The sequence below is a fragment of the Neolamprologus brichardi genome, chromosome 23, assembly GCF_056152115.1.
Source record: "Neolamprologus brichardi isolate AB-2024 chromosome 23, ASM5615211v1, whole genome shotgun sequence".
Taxonomy (NCBI): domain Eukaryota; kingdom Metazoa; phylum Chordata; class Actinopteri; order Cichliformes; family Cichlidae; genus Neolamprologus; species Neolamprologus brichardi.
The window spans coordinates 26,657,199-26,673,888 of record NC_142125.1 but is presented as its reverse complement, the minus strand read 5'-3'; the positions used below and the strand labels follow the sequence as shown (position 1 = coordinate 26,673,888).

At 43.6% G+C, this 16,690-nt stretch overlaps 1 pseudogene; it reads left to right on the top strand.

Annotated features, from left to right (window-relative positions):
* Positions 1-2,223: 2,223 nt before the first annotated feature.
* LOC148096168 (uncharacterized) lies at positions 2,224-3,129 on the top strand (annotated as a pseudogene).
* Positions 3,130-16,690: the final 13,561 nt, after the last annotated feature.

The window sequence follows — 16,690 nt, the reverse complement described above, 5'->3', positions numbered from 1 at the left end:
TTGACCAGAGGCAAGTGAAATCAGCTCTCCTGGCCCTGCCATTTAAAAAAAATGTATTTATTACCACATTATATCTAAAGCTTGTGTTTCACATCAAGTCTTTCAGTCTTTCAACACGCTCCAGTAATAAGAATTGAGAATATACCGCAAATGCTGAACTAATAGAGTCTTAAAGACTTCAAAGTCTTCATAACATTTTTAAATCACCCTTTTATTAAAATGTTTATTTTAATCATAGTTTATCTTCAATTCTTTTCTTTGCATTTCCTCTCATTCTCTCTCTCTCTCTTAGCGTCAAGCCAATCAATCATCATCCATTTTGTGGCTCTCCTGTCACAACCTCAAATCCTATACATCCCACGCACACAGAGATATGCACAGATAGACGCGCATGCTGTACGTCCTCATATACACGTATACAAAGGCATGCACACAATCACACGCGCACAGAACACACTGCTTCTGCTGCGCCTTTGTGCTCCTTTAACCTTGAGGTCTGCAAGCGCCCCACTGAGATAATCTCTCAGACTGCCTTCATTACTGTTATAGGACATACACACACACACACACACACACACACACAGACAAGCATCAAGGAAAAGCACATATGTTTAAGTCCCACCACATCTACTACACACTTGCGGACACACACGCAGGTAAAAGAGGTGGAGCATTTAAAATCCCTTTTTTCTCACTATTGACTTGAATCAGCATTAGGCTCATCAGATAGTCAGGCCAGTGTTGGGTGTCTGTGTGTGTGTGTGTGTGTGCGTTATTGGCTGTCCTCCGCCTAACTGGCTAGACGGACACAGCCTCCAGGAATGTCAAACCTCCAACCTGCATTTTGATGTGGGCACCCGCAGTTACTTGTACACCATCGCCCACCACGTGTTAGTGTGTGTGTGTGTGTGTGTGTGTGTGTGGTATATTCTCTGACTGACAGGCCCTGGGCATCACGATAACCAGACAGGTAGAGTAACAGTGTATAGGAAGAAAACTTTTAAAAACACATCATTATTTGTGTGTGTGTGTTTGTATGTGTGTTGTTTATTGTTGGTGAGTCCTAGAAAAAAACTATTTCTTGTTTTTTTTTTGTCAGAATGTATTTTTATAATACCATCACAATTCACCTGTAACTTGTGTTTTCCACCCTTGTGTGAACATAGTGGAGAAGTGGAATTTGTTTGCATCTGTGTGTGTGTGTGTGTGTGCCCTTTAAGTACCAGTGACAGTAGCTTGGCAGACGATCTACACTGCCACTCAGTCACCTGCCGCTCCACCTCCATCTCTTTTATTTGCACTTTTCCTCGTCTTTCATCCTTTGGTTCACTCTGTGACAGAACCTGTAGTTTTTGAGAAAGTTTTGAATGTTTCACTCTTTTATCTTTTCGCTCATTATTCAGTATCAAAAATCACAACGAAAGACGCAAACGGGTTACAGCCTAGCCATTTAAAATTGGAGAGCGGAATTAATACCAAGGCTGTGAAGGCTTTCTTTAATGCACTCCAATCCTTTAAAACTCTCGTAACCCTAGAGAATACGTTCTGATTTTCTTTTCTCAGATGGCAAATATTTCAATAGGAGAAATAATGACTTTGTTTAAGAAAGATCAAATGTGACTGGCTTTCATGCTGGGAGAAATAGTCAGCGGCACTATGGAAACAAGTGTGTCTAAATAAATTAAAATATTGTGGAAAAAAATCTTTTTCTTTACTAATTCAATTCAAAAAGATAAACACTCAAGTATTCTGCATTCATTACATGTGAAGTGAAATATTTCAACCATTATTTTTGTTGAATTTTCATGATTATGGTTTATAGCTCTCAAAAAACAGAAATCCAGCATCTTAAACTGTTAGAAGATTTGCAATGAATACACTTCTGAAAAGTATGCTCATTGTTTTTTACATTTGCACAGCATGGAGGCGATCAGGTTGTGGTGGTGCTGAGGTGCTGAAGGTGTAACCTTCAGTTTGTCTGTGTTTTGGATCAGTGTTTCTCATCTTAATCTTGATAATAGGAGTTCTGTGGTTTTCTGGTCAGATGCGGTCACCAGGTGGCTCCACTCACACCCAAGTTGAAGGGAAGTGCAGGGGTGGAGATTTTGGCGCTTACTGTATGTGATGTTCTGAGAGTCAGTTAATAAAGTTGCAGTGACTGAGACACTGAGACCTCTCCTGTCGTTATTACATACCTCCACATTGGTGACCCCTGTAGCGAACATGCTAAGGCTCGACGACAAAGCCAGCTCCGGCCTGGAGGCATCGGCTGCCGCCGGACTTTCACCTCCGCCGATGGCTGCATTTGCTGTGGCGCTTAAATTGCCGGATTTTTGGCTTCACGATCCTCCTTCATGGTTCGTGCACGTAGAAGCTTAGTTTGCTCTTCGTGGAGTTTCAGCCGACGATACTAAATACCACCATGTGGTGGCCTCATTTGACCCGCTGTCAACCCGCCGCGTGATGACTCTCCTCCGGGACCCCCCAGCCCAAGGCAAGTACACCGCCCTGAAGGCGCTGCTGCTGCGGCGTTACTCCCTCTCTGATGCTGAGTGGGCCGAGAAACTCCTTTCCCTCGCGGGCCTGGGCGACGGCACCGCTCTCGAGCTCATGGAGAGCATGCTGTCCTTGCTGGGCGCGGATGACGGAGGATTTCTCTTCACCCACCTCTTTCTCCGACAGCTGCCAGCTCCAGTGCGTGCTGGCCTTGCCAACTCCCCGCTATTGGCCACGAAGGATTACCGCTCCCTTGCGGAAGAGGCGGATCGCATTCTCCTGGCTACCAGGAGTTTCAGCGTCCAGGCGATTGTTCAGGACTCACCAGCGTTTTCCCCCGCCCCCTCACCGATGCTCCAGGGGCTCTCCGACTCGTCCACGGTAGCCGGAATCGCTGCACGGCGGCACCGCGGAAAAGGGCTTTGCTTTTATCACCAGCGTTTTGGAGCAAAGGCACGGCGCTGTCTCCCGCCTTGCAGTTTCCAGACCCAGGGAAATGGGCATGTCAGCGCTCTGTAGCAACAAGGAAAGGCTGCTTTTCTTAGAGGACTCACGCTCGGGGAGGCGTTTCCTGGTGGACTCCGGCTCACAGAAGAGCCTTCTTCCCCCGGCTGGCTCGGACAGGCTAGCTGAGGGCTGCGGGCCATTGCTAACAGCGGCTAATGGCTCTTCCATCAAAACCTTCGGGGAAAGGTTGGTGACTGTTTGCTTTCATGACCGTGACTTTCAATGGAACTTTGTTGTTGCTGCTAGCTCTGTGCCTATAATAGGCGCTGATTTTCTTTGTGCTCACGGACTGCTGGTTGATGTTGCTAACAGACGTTTAATTGATGCTGTGTCATTTTCCTCATTGCCCTGTTTGACTCGGGGTGCTCAGCCCGTCGTGCATGCTAACTCAGTAGATTCGGGTGACGTTTTTCAGTGTTTGCTTTCTGAGTTTCCCTCACTCACTGTCCCCACTTTCTCGAGCACGGTGACGAAGCATGGGGTGAAGCATTACATAACTACAGTAGGGCCCCCGGTGTTTGCGCCGCCTCGACCCTGCCAAACTGGCTGTCGCTCGGGAAGAATTTGCCACCATGGAGCGTCTGGGCATCGTGCAGCGTTCGAATAGTGCCTGGGCTTCCCCGTTACACATGGTGCCTAAATCTGATGGTCGGTGGCGACCTTGTGGGGATTTCCGCCGTCTTAATAATGTCACGGAGAACGATCATTATCCCATTCCCCACATCCAAGATTTTTCCGCCCACCTTGCGGGGACCTCGGTTTTTTCGAAAATCGATTTGGTACGGGGATATCACCAGGTTCCCGTGCGCGCAGAGGATGTCCCCAAAACCGCTGTAATTACACCTTTCGGCCTTTTCGAGTTTCTGCGCACCTTCCAGCGGTTGATGGACTCGGTCTTGCGCGGGCTGCCCTTTGTTTTTGTATATCTTGATGATATACTGGTGGCCAGCAGCTCGAAGGAGCAGCACATGTTCCGTCTGCGTCAGATTTTGCGGAGCATGGACTGATTATTAATCCGTCTAAATGCCAGTTTGGGTTGCTGGTTCTCGATTTCCTTGGGCACCGTATTTCCGCCGAGGGCGCGGTTCCGTTGCCTGACAAAGTCCGAGCTGTTTCGGAATTTCCGCGTCCCACGAATGTTAAGGCACTGCAGGAATATTTGGGGATGGTGAATTTTTACAACCGTTTTCTCCCCAGAGCGGCACATCTGCTGAAGCCCCTTTATGGGGCGTTAAAAGGTAAGAAAGCTAATGACTCCGTTGACTGGTTTCCGGAAAGCATCCAAGCGTTTTCTGATGCTAAGTCTGCGTTAGCTAATGCTGCCCTTCTGGCCCACCCATCCCCCTCAGCGCCGATTGCGTTGACCACCGATGCGTCGGACATAGCGGTGGGTGCGGTGCTGGAACAGCGAATCTCGGGTGTCTGGCAACCCCTCGCCTTTTTCAGCCGTACGCTGTGTGACAGCGAACGCAATTACAGCGTTTTTGACAGGGAGCTACTGGCGCTCCACCTGGCGACTCGTCATTTCCGTTTTTTTCTCGAGGGTCGTCACTTTACCGCATACGTGGATCACAAACCCTTGACCTTTGCCATGTCCAAGGTTTCTGATCCATGGAGTGCACGCCAGCAGCGCCAGTTGGCAGCAATTTCTGAGTTTACCACGGACATTCGCACGTGGCTGGTAAATCCAATCATGTGGCTGACTGTTTGTCCCGTGCGCTGGTTTCTCCTGTCTTTCTCGGCATAGACTACTCCGCCATGGCTGCCGATCAGAGCGGTGACCCAGACATCCTCGCGCTTAAATCCACCCAGACGGGCCTCATACTGGAGGACAGACCCATGCAGGACGGTGGTCCCCTGCTCGTCTGTGACGTTTCCACCGGCCGCCCTCGCCCAGTGGTTCCCGTTTCCTGGCGTCGTCGAGTTTTTGACTCGGTACATGCTCTCTCTCATCCGGGGGTCCGGGCCGCTGTTAAACTGGTCAGCTCTAAATTTGTTTGGCCAGGCCTTCGCAAATCTGTTAAGGAATGGGCGTCGGCGTGCATTCCCTGCCAGCGTGCGAAGGTTCATAAACACACCAAGGCGCCCCTGGAGCAGTTCTTCATACCCGGCAAACGTTTCGATCATGTGCATGTCGATCTGGTGGGTCCTCTGCCGCAGTCAAAAGGTTTTACGCACCTTTTGACTGTTGTTGACCGCACCACCAGGTGGCTGGAGGCGGTCCCCCTGGCGTCCACTATCGCAGCAGTGGTGGCCAAGGCGTTTTTGTCGACCTGGGTCTCGCGTTTCAGCCCACCCGCGGACATTACGTCAGACAGAGGCCCCCAGTTCATTTCCGAGCTTTGGTCAGCCATGGCTGATGGACTGGGGGCTAAAGTCCACCGCACAACCGCATACAACCCGCAGGCTAATGGGACGTGTGAACGGTTCCACCGGTCGCTTAAGGCTGCTTTTCGCGCCTCCTTAAAGGATGGCAATTGGGTTGATCGCCTCCCGTGGGTTTTGCTTGGGCTGCGCTCTGCGGTTAAGGAGGATCTCGGCGCTTCCCCAGCTGAGCTAGTGTTTGGTCAGCCCCTCCGCGTGCCTGGAGAATTCTTGCCCGAGAACCCTCCCCCCTGCTTCGATCCATCTGTGCTATCTCTCAACCCGCTTTTGCACTCGCTTCGGGTTCCTGGTCCGGTGCACCATTGCGTGCCTGACACTTTTGTTCCAAAGACTTTAGAGACTGCTAAGTTTGTTTTTGTCAGGCACGATGCCCACAGGACACCGCTGCAGCCGCTGTATGACGGCCCATTCAGGGTTATCGAACCGGGCCAGAAACATTTTGTTTTGGATTTTGGGGGTCGAAGGGAGACTCTGTGTGTTGACAGACATAAACCTGCACATGTTCTTCCGGACAGTAATGTAGTGCCGGCCCAGGCCCCTCGCCGTGGCCGCCCTCCTTCGATGGGGTTGACAGACTCTGGTTTTCCCCTCAGGACTACACCCGGACCACCGGCGTTTGAGCCTTCTTCTGCCTTTCCTGCTTGCCTTCACCAGCCTCATTCACAGGATGGACCTTCCTCTGCCTGTTCTCTCCCTCCCAGGTTCAGTCGTTCGGGCCGTTTGCTTAGGCCCAGGGTCCTGGACTGAATAGAGACCTGACTGTGTGTTCGGGGGGGGGGGTATGTGTGGCGGACCACCAGGTGGCTCCACTCACACCCAAGTTGAAGGGAAGTGCTGGGGTGGAGATTTTGGCGCTTACTGTATGTGATGTTCTGAGAGTCAGTTAATAAACTTGGAGTGACTGAGACACTGAGACCTCTCCTGTCGTTATTACATACCTCCACACTGGCACCTTTTTAAAACGCTCAAAGTCATCTTATAACACAAAACAAAAAGAACAGTATTAAAAAGAGCGGAACAATAAGAATGTAAAACACACAGAACACATAAAACTGGATGATTACAGCTGATATGGACATGAAGACCTTCAGAGATAAGGTGCAGTACAGCTAAAAACACAGAGACCCATGTGAACAAAGTCTCAAAGACCAAATCAAGGAGAATCTTAAAGATGAGAAGCAAAATCTCAGACTGAATATATGTTGAAGAATAGGGAGCCGGTGAAGCTGGATGAGAATTGGGGTAATATGGTCAGTAGACTTGGTGTAGGTGAGTTGTGGACGATTTGGAGCCAACTGAGGAGTTGAGGAGACCAGAGACAATGGCATTACAGTAATCCAGATGAGAGGGGGATTCAGGGCATGTACTAGGATTTCTGTGCTGATTGAGTGTCATCAATCCAATGAAACTTTTTCAATGAAATTGTATTTATATAGCACCAAATCACAACAACAGTTGCCCTAAGGTGCTTTATACTGTAAGATAAAAACCCAACAATAATACAGAGAAAAGTCTAAGTAAAGGTCTCCTTTTACCCTGATTTTGGACACTTGCCAGTTTTGTTCACCTCTCTAACATATTTCAGGTGTATTTTTTTAAAGCTTATATTAAAGCTTTAGCTTTAGCTTTTTGGTGTTTAGTGTTTTGTTCCTGATGTCTTGCTTTGGGGTCCTTTGCCTTTGTTGTTCATCACATTACCCATCCATCCATCTATCCATCTTCATCCGCTTTATCCGGGGCCGGGTTGCGGGGGCAGCAGCCTAAGCAGAGATGCCCAGACCTCCCTCTCCCCAGCCACCTCCTCCAGCATGCCCGGAACACCAACCCCAGGAGGCGCCCAGGAGGCATCCTTGTCAGATGCCCAAACCACCTCAGCTGGCTCCTTTCAATGTGGAGCAGCAGCGGCTCTACTCTGAGCCCCTCCCGGATGGCTGAACTTCTCACCCTATCTCTAAGGGAGAGGCCAGCCACCCTTCGGAGGAAGCTCATTTCCGCCGCTTGTATCCGCGATCTCGTTCTTTCAGTCCCTACCCACAGCTCGTGGCCATAGGTGAGGGTAGGGACAAAGATCGACCGGTAAATTGAGAGCTTCGCTTTTACACTCAGCTCCCTCGTCACCACGACAGACCGGTGCAGCGTCCACATCACTGCGGCCACAGCACCAATCCGTCTGTCGATCTCCGGCTCCCTTCTCCCATCACTCGCGAACAAGACCCCGAGATACTTGAACTCCTCCACTTGTGGCAGGAACTCATCCCCGACCCGGAGTGGGCACTCCACCCTTTTCCGGCTGAGAACCATGGCCTCAGATTTGGAGGTGATGATCCTCATTCCCGCTGCTTCACACTCGGCTGCGAACCGTTTCAGTGTGAGCTGGAGGCCTTCACTCACATTACCCATCTTTATATAAAACCACCACATAGGTGACTCCCGGCCTATTTTTTAACCTTGTATGTTGAATTTTGTGCTCTTCTCCATAAAAGTGAGGGTTTTCAAGAAAATAATATGACTTTAAAATAACCAAAAAAGTTCATGTTATTGCAAGGTGTGTCATCGAACAAATATTCCCAGAACAAACAAAATTGTTTAAAGTAATTCAGATACTTAGGAGCAATGCTAATTATTTACTTAAAATTTGGGTTGAAACTTTGTGGTACCTTTACAAATTTAATTAACCTATAAATTTAAGATAAAAATAAGTGATTGCAAGAGAAAGAATTCACATTATGACAAATATTTCAAAAGGAACAAAAGACAAGGGATTGAAACCCAGACAGTCACAGCTGGACTGCTGGTGATACAGAAATTCATGGGGAGAAGAGTGCACTGTGAGCTTCGAGCCACTGTTAAGATCTTCTTTAATTAATTTGTATTTCTCAAGTTTAAGTAAAAAACCTTTTTATCTGTTTAGCCACTGGAAAAAAACTAAATCAAACTTTCTCACCTTCAGCTGCAGACTACCAACTTGCGCAGAGGCTTCCAAATAATCATTCTCCACCTTCAGAACAGCATTTAAAGCACATAAATGAATCTCCCATAAACAAAAACATATAAAATCGAGGCTGAGTGAGCCGAAGCAGTTCACCGTACGTGCATTTAGCCACAAAACGCCAATCTTTTCTCAATGCCCCAATGGCATCCTTGGAAAGATTTAATTTTCCCTCAAGTGCCTGCCTCCCATCTCTTAGAAAAGTGTGCTGTCGCTTCTCCACAAGGTTTCCTCACTCGGAGGATACATCTCTCTTCAGTCTGAGTTCAAGTGTCTAATCTTCTGCGTCTCAAGGTCAGCATTTGAATGCACTCTTAAGGGTCTTGATTCAAACAAATGAGACAAGAAAATTAATCGGAGGCAATGCATGAAGTGTTGAGTGTGTGTGTGTGTGTAGAGGTATGAATGCAAATTACTATGTGTGTGTCCAACTGGAGTCGGTAGAGGGAGAGCTCAGCTGCTCGGGTCCTGGGCCCAACGGGACTGAACGAGGGATGAAAGCGAAGATAAAAGACAGCGAGAGAAAAAGTGAAAGAGGGAGACCGTGCACTGTGCAGAGCGGAACATTGTTCTCTTGATCACAGTCAGAAGGTTTCGTGTAAGTGTGTGTTTTTGTGTCTTTGCGCAATACCGTTTGCGTGCACACCCGCTCATAAATATATGGCTGTTTGAGTCAATGCCTGCGTTTCATGGCGTTTAAGACTTTCTCCAATAGAAATCACATGAATGTTAAAATTTCTTAAAGTTTACTTTAAAAAATTTGCAAGGAAAAAAACTACAAGGAAACCTCCTACCTTATTGTCAGTTCTATGTTCATTCTTAAATAGAGAGCTGGGTGGTGAAAGACAGTAGGAGGGGAACATTTTATCCCTGCCATCTATCCATCCCACCCTCCCTCCTCTCCTCTTTTTTTTATCCTCTTTTCCCTCACATCTATTATTCACCCCAGTTGGCAGCCAGGCACACACCTAAATAAACCTCTAGCTATGTCATCTCTCACTCCCTTCATCATGTTCACCTTTCATCAGCTCCACTCTTCTCTGTCTCCATCTACCTTCAGTAGAGGTCCATTCATTGAGAGATACACATATTTATATTTAATTTTAAACAGCCATCGGGTGAACACATAGGACAGAGGAACTTGGTAAGGTCTGACTCCTGATCTGCAGATTTCAGGAATGTGATCAAATATTTGCCTTAGCAGAGAGAGGTCAAAGGATATCTTTATATATATGGTGTTGCTCTGAATAAAATTACTAGACAGAGCATAAGTAGCATAAATAGCATAAGTAGAAGCTCGTGCTGCTAAAAAAAAAAGAGGCCGTGTCCATTGTTTGGAGACATTTTTGGCTTTAGTCACGAGGACCTCAAACAAAAAGAAAACCACAAGACAAATACTTTAGTCACAAAAAGTAATATGACCAATCTCCTATGGAGGACCACACACATCAAAATAAAGAATTTTATGCTTCAATAATGAATAAAATATGCGTTAGTAAATTCATTTACAAATTCATCTTTTATTTATTTAAACATTACTAAAGTCACTTATTATTTAATAATTTCATTAAAAATAAAAACACAATTTATAAATCAATATTTCAAAATGGATAATTCATCTGTTAATAAACATCGAAATTGAAAATGGATTTCATAAAAAAAAGAATTTAACTCCCAATAAAAAACTTATTTCAAAAAACAGTTCAAATTCCTTAAAAAAAGAGAAACAAGTAAATGGGTTCAAAAATCAAAGATTTATTTCTGACATTTAAAATGATGATTCCAGTCCTCATTTTCAAATCCATTTCCTCACTGTGTTTCCCTTTCCTGTTAGCTCAGAGATTAACTATTATATTAGCATATAAGCAGTTTTGGTATTAACTACTGGATTAGCTAACCCACTTCGCAATTCCGAGACGCTCCCGGTCCTAGAAAAAGCAATGAAAGGAGCTTTCTGATTGGTTATAGAGATACATGGTAGCTGTCTGGATTTTTCTACACGGTTGTTTGTGGCGATAGCATTGCATTGCTAAGAAGTGTGTGTGTGCTTGTACAAAGACCATTCAGCCTCTATATATGGACCAGAACAATATGCATGCATAAAATAATTACTCATCAATTGTAATCAAGGTAAAATGTTAGTTTGTTGATTAATAATGTTTATTAATGGTGATTTTAAGGTCATTTGCTCATTTTTGTTTTACCCTCACTCCCAACAGATCACAGCAAATGGTTGTCTGTCCCTGAGCCTGGTTCTGTTGGAGCTTTCTTCCTGTTAAAAGGGAGTTTTTCCTTCCCTCTCCTGACTACTAATCATCTACTAATCAGAAGGCTGGTGGTTCAATCCCTGGCTGGTACAGTCTGTATGCCAAAGTATCCTTGGGCAAGACACTGAACTCAGAGTTGCTCTCAATGTGTTTATTGGATTGTGAGAGTTACACAGAAAAAGCTTAGATGTAGATAAAAGTGCTTACATGAATGGCTGAAGGAGACATGTTGTAGAGTAGAAAAGCACTATATAAAAACCGGTCCATTTACCTCTGATTGTACAATATAAAGTAATTCGAATTTATAACAAAAAAACTACCAAACGTCAAAATTAGTTTCTGAACACTTTCTACAATACCTGGCTTGAAAAACATTATGATAAACTACAAAATCAGGGTTAAAAGTCATCTGCTTCAGGGTGCACCATAGGGATGGTGGTTGCGTCCGGGTTTGAATCCGACTCACAGCCCTTTGCCGCATGTCTTCCCCTGTCTCTGTCTGTCCCTGCTTTCCTGTTCTCTCTTCACTGTGTCTATCAAATAAAGCTGAAACAGGCCACACAAATATATATATATTAAGAAAACATCTGGTGGACTCTCTAATTTGTCAAATTCCTTAAATATTGCACTAAGTTTTACGTGAAAATTACCTTTAACTATGTCTTTTTTTCTTCTATGAGTTGAAGAAGACATTTCCTAAATAATAGAGAACGTTTTGCAAAGACACTTGTATCTGTACCATTTCATGTTACATTTAAAGTTCTGCTTCTTGCATTCATTTGCTAATCTTTTCTATAAAATATATCTTCATCGTATTGATTTGGTCAGTATTACAAATGTTAACCAAATTTCACCCACAAATTGGCTTCATATCCACAGCACAAGGATGTACAAGTGAACACACAGCATGAATGGAGAGTCAGCCCAACAAATGAGAAACTGAATCGAGACTGAACACAAATCCTGTTCTTGACCTGTAGAAAAAGCCCTGCCTGTACGTGCACATGGCCTAGAAAGATGCATGACAGCACAAAGGAATTACATTACAATTTAAACACTTGTTGTCTACCCCTCTCAGCTGCCACTTGTGGTTGGAGTTGAGCTGAAAATTGTCTGTGACATTGCCTATTAAAAATGTGTGGGCATGTGACACTAGGTTTTCCCACATGTGCCAATTCCAGATGGCCTCAAAGAGACAACAGGTGATGCCAACATTACACACGCGTACAAAGTGATGACCCACCCCTGACAGCCCTCTAACCAGACTTTATGCAGAGATCAAAAAACGAAGTATAAAAGAAGAAATCAGAACTGATGTCGGTGAAGGCTCAACAGTAAGAGAGAGGGGAAACAACCTGTCTTACAACGAGAGGAAAGATACGTGTGAGCGCATCAAAGCAATGTCAAGAGTGCCTGCGTGCTCATGCACATGTGCTCACATCAGAAAGACAAAGATTCAAATCGCACCCTCCTTCACTTCATACCCCTCACTTTCACAGTTACACTCCGCTGGACAAACTCCCTTAAACTTAATGCCGTGTACAACTACAAGACAACGAATTCCACCACTTTACCAGTAACGAACTTAACATGTGGTTATTTCCTCCAGGAAGTTTTGACTGGTTTTAATAGATGAGATAACTTTATGTTTTTGACGCTTTAATGTAACTTTAGAAACACACAGCTAGCACACATTTGAAAGGCTCAAAGAAGTGTTTGCACTTATTAATAAAATCTCTTAGCGGGAATCTGTGGGCACAAACGAATCGTCATTAAAAGTCCCTTTTCACAGATATCCCAGTAAAAGGACACGTGTAAATGATCAGATTAATGATGCGTGCATTTTGCTGCCTTAGCTCCAGTCCTGTTGTTTGCTCACACTTTATTTAAAGGCGCTTCATGAAGCTTTTTCTAACATGACTTACCAAACTGTCAGCTCTGGAAGAAGACAGAAGTCATTATTCTTTAGTTTCTGAGTTTAAAGAAAAAAAAAGCATTTTACAGTTTGTCCTATTGATAAAGACCCTCCGCCACAGCCATTCACACTACACCACAGTAATAAATAAATAATTAAATTACAAAAAAAAAAATCCTTTTTTTTTTTTTACAATGTATCCATGGTAAAATAGATAAACTAATAAAACAGGACACTTTTTGTGATTTAACAAAAAGTTTTTGCTTTATAATTACAGGCAATGAGCTACCAGAAGCTTTTCTGTAATTTTACACATTTATTTCTTAGAGTTTGAGTGCAAAGAGTCACTATTTTTTAAATTAAATAAAAACAGCATTTATTTTAAATAACGTAAAGTTCTTTTTCATATTTTAAGATATCACAGGGAGTTAATGTGCAGCTAAACTTCTTTACACTAGCGAAAGGCATAGTGGGCTGTATGTATCCACTGAATGAGTTTTGACATCTCTGTACTAAGTACAGGAGGCAGGAAGTTCCTCTGTTTTCTCTGCGAAAGTCTTTAAATCCTAAACCATGAAATAATTTTCATATGTGGTTATTAAACCTTCTGACCAAAGATGGGCAGAACGCGTTACTTTATTACTTTTTTCAAGTAACGAGTAAAGTAAGGGATTACTATTGCAAAAACGGTAATTAGATTACTGTTACTTTCACGTAGGAACGCTGTGTTACTGTGTTACTAAAACCGAGTATGAGCGTGCAGCGTTTAAAGCGTGGAAGTCCTGACCTTACTTTAAGTTTGATTCCATAAAAAGTGACAAAAACATTAGAGTCCGTTGTGCGTGGGAAGAAAACTTCTTTTTACAGCGAAAAAAACCCCTAAACTTCCAAGCAAGCACTGAGTGTGCACACCTGCACCAGGGTAAACCTCCGCCTACCCCACTCCTGCTTTACAGGTGAAAATAGAGCAACAGGACCGCTAGTCTTTGACTTTATTTATTTTCTGCTGACCTGAGGATGCTGAAGAAGAGGTCCTGACTTTGAAAAAGGGCATAGTTGATTAAACAAGGGACTTTAACGATGAAGGCCATGACGTTGTGGATAAAAGCACCACCCTGCAGACTCACAATGGCCAGGGTGCAGAGAGTTAGAAGCTAAACTTCCAACTTCCAAAGCTTTAGATGCAGTTTCTCTGGCAGGCCGTCAGCCTGAAGAGCCTTGAGAAGGAGAAAAGAACTCCATGTTACTGAACCCACGGAGACAAGGAGCAGCAGACTGACTGGTAATGTTGCCTAAGAGCTGCAGATCAACAAGGATCAAAAGGATGTGATGGTGGAGGCCACTAGTAACCAGAACAACAAGAGTCCTGTGTTTGAAATCTTCAATGCTGCCACGGCCCTCACAATAAATAACTGAGGAAGGACCAGAGCAGTGGAGACTGAACTTCACCTAAGCTGGTGTCAAGGCTGCTCTGTTAAAAAATATGTCATCTGAACAAAAACCCAAAGGTGAATACGGACTTCTGGGTGGAGCTGGTGAAAGCACGGCCATCCATGGTTCAACTGGAGCACCTAAACCAGGCGGACATTGAAGCAAAGTAGCAGCTGCAGCTTCATCAGTCGGTGCAAAGAAGAGTATTTCTCTATGAAGAGGCACCGATGGACTCCAGCAAATGGCAAAGGAAACAGAGCAGCAGTGGAGCATAACAAGACAATCAATTTGTGAGTTTTTTTTCCATCTTACTTCTTTTGACAATCGATTATCTCATGTCACAAAGTCTGTGTGTATTCAACATGTACAGCATGTACTGTAACTACAACTGAGGAAAAATGTGGGTACTCTGAGAGTGTCCACAATTTGAATTTTGTTAGAATTTAGGCTTTAGTTCTACCACAGTCAACGAACAGACGGTGCCGCGTGAAAACAAAAGTTAGTGTCATTAATTTGCACCTTGAAAAACACTTAAATTCATTACACAAAAAGATCAGTGACACAAATAGAATTTTTCTTTTACTTTTGTGTCTGTTCAGCCGTTTTACTTAATAACAAATCTCATTTCTAGAAGTTGTTAAATATCCAAAACTGTCTCCCCACTAAGAGAGATTTATTATGATGATTTAAGATTTATTAGTCTTACATTTTTACTTCCTTGCTGTTTAGCGATGGCAGCTCCTATTTCAGAATCACTCATCTATTTGCAGCCCTGTTGGCACTCTTGCACTCCCGTGCTCGGGTTACATCACATCAGACTGGTTAACAGTGATGATCAAAAATCACATTCTCCAAATTACAAATGTTTAGTACAACTATTAAACACTAATCCACAGTTACATAGAAAAAAATAAATGAAATCATAAAATTTACAAAACGTATTTCTATTTTTAAATATTTAAAATCCAACCGTGGAGCGAACTCGCTTGTCTTTTACCGTCCTTCTGTTTTCTGAGGGGGAAAAAATGGTCAACATAAGTTGCTCCTCACTAGGCCACGTAGATAAACGACTTTGCTTTTTAAGGTGCACGCTGACCTTTCTGAGCTGGAAAAGCAGAGCAAATACTAAATGACACAGCTAATTGTTTCACCCCAGAGTCCATTCTGCCTCTCTCACTCCTCTTTACTTCGACCAGTACCTTCCATCATTTCTTCTAATTTCTCTCAATTATTTTCTCCTTATGCTCTCTCCCACGAGGACGTGTTTGTGTGTGTATGTGTGTTTGGTTGACCTTCCTGAACTGTATGGCCATTAATGGAGATTAGATAAAGTTGTCTCTTGCCTGACTCATTGGCATGCATTAAGCAGAGTACAATAATAACATACACACACACACACATTCAAAAACACACGCAGGCAGAGTTACACAAGAAGAACGTCTTAAATCGAGGATATAGGACCAAATTAAAGGTAAAAGCGCTCTTGGTCTCCTTCTTTTGTGAGACATCATCTGTTTTTCAAAAAGCCGTGTTCGGCGTCCTTTTCCCTCCCTCTAATGGATTTTTGATTTTTCCAGAGCATGCGACACAATTAGCTTGTCTTTCTTTTTTATTAATGACACATTTACTGTTTTCTTTCCCCCCGCTGTTGTTTATTCTTACACTAAATTGAGGAGCGAAGAGGTCTTAAAAGTGCACGGCGTGTCTGTGTGTATGAGTGTAGGTGTGGAGTAGTGTTATTTATTTGTGGCTTCATTGTTCTTGTTTATTTTTATTTTTGTGAAACCTATGAAATTATCAGTGTTTACGTTAAATAGGAAGACACTATTCTTAAAGTTATTTTAAAATTGAAAAGATTTCATTGATTGCGGCGCGTGGGTTCGGCACCTTATTCACATTCACTTCCATTTTCTTTATCATTATATGTGCTTAGAATGATGGGGCTGAAGCCAAAGCGATCCCGTCTACAACTGTGTAGATGCTGACTCTTCCTATCTTGACATGATGAAAGTACATCGCAGTTACAGAATATAATACAATGACAGTCATACTGAAGGATGTGTCATAAAGAGAGAAGCTAATTAACAATTCCAAGGACAAGTGATCTGAGCTCACCTCGCAGTGACACATCTGATATCTACATACAAATAGCGAGACCTTCCTCCCACTCAAAAGCATGACCAGTATAAGGGAAACGTGCTAATACAACAAAGTTTAAATATGAAAATACTATGTTTCCATTAGTGTGACGAGGCCAATCTCTCAAAGCTAAGTTAGTCTTAATCAGAGCTAATATAAGGAGACTCATAAAGCAGAGGTTAGAGGGGACCGTCCTTATTTCCTCTCACATAAATATCCTACACAATGGTGAATGCTCATGTTGAACACTGCCTAGTTAAAGTTTTCACAATGATGAAATGACCTACAGGTCAGTGTAAGTGCGAGTTTTACTACTCTTGGATTTGTATGGATTTGTCAATGAGTGTGAATATCCCTAATATAGTGAGACTTACATGCTTTTAAAGCCTTCAAACCTTTAAGAAGGGCATCTGATCTGAAGAATGTTGGCTTAAAGTTGGCTTACCTGTTTGCTTTGTGTGTATACAGTGTGTTTGTTAGAGAGGACAAAGGTCTAAAAACGTCTAAAAGCCTGAAGAGATCCTTCTGAGTTCAAGTTACAGCGCAAAAATCTCGAGCCAC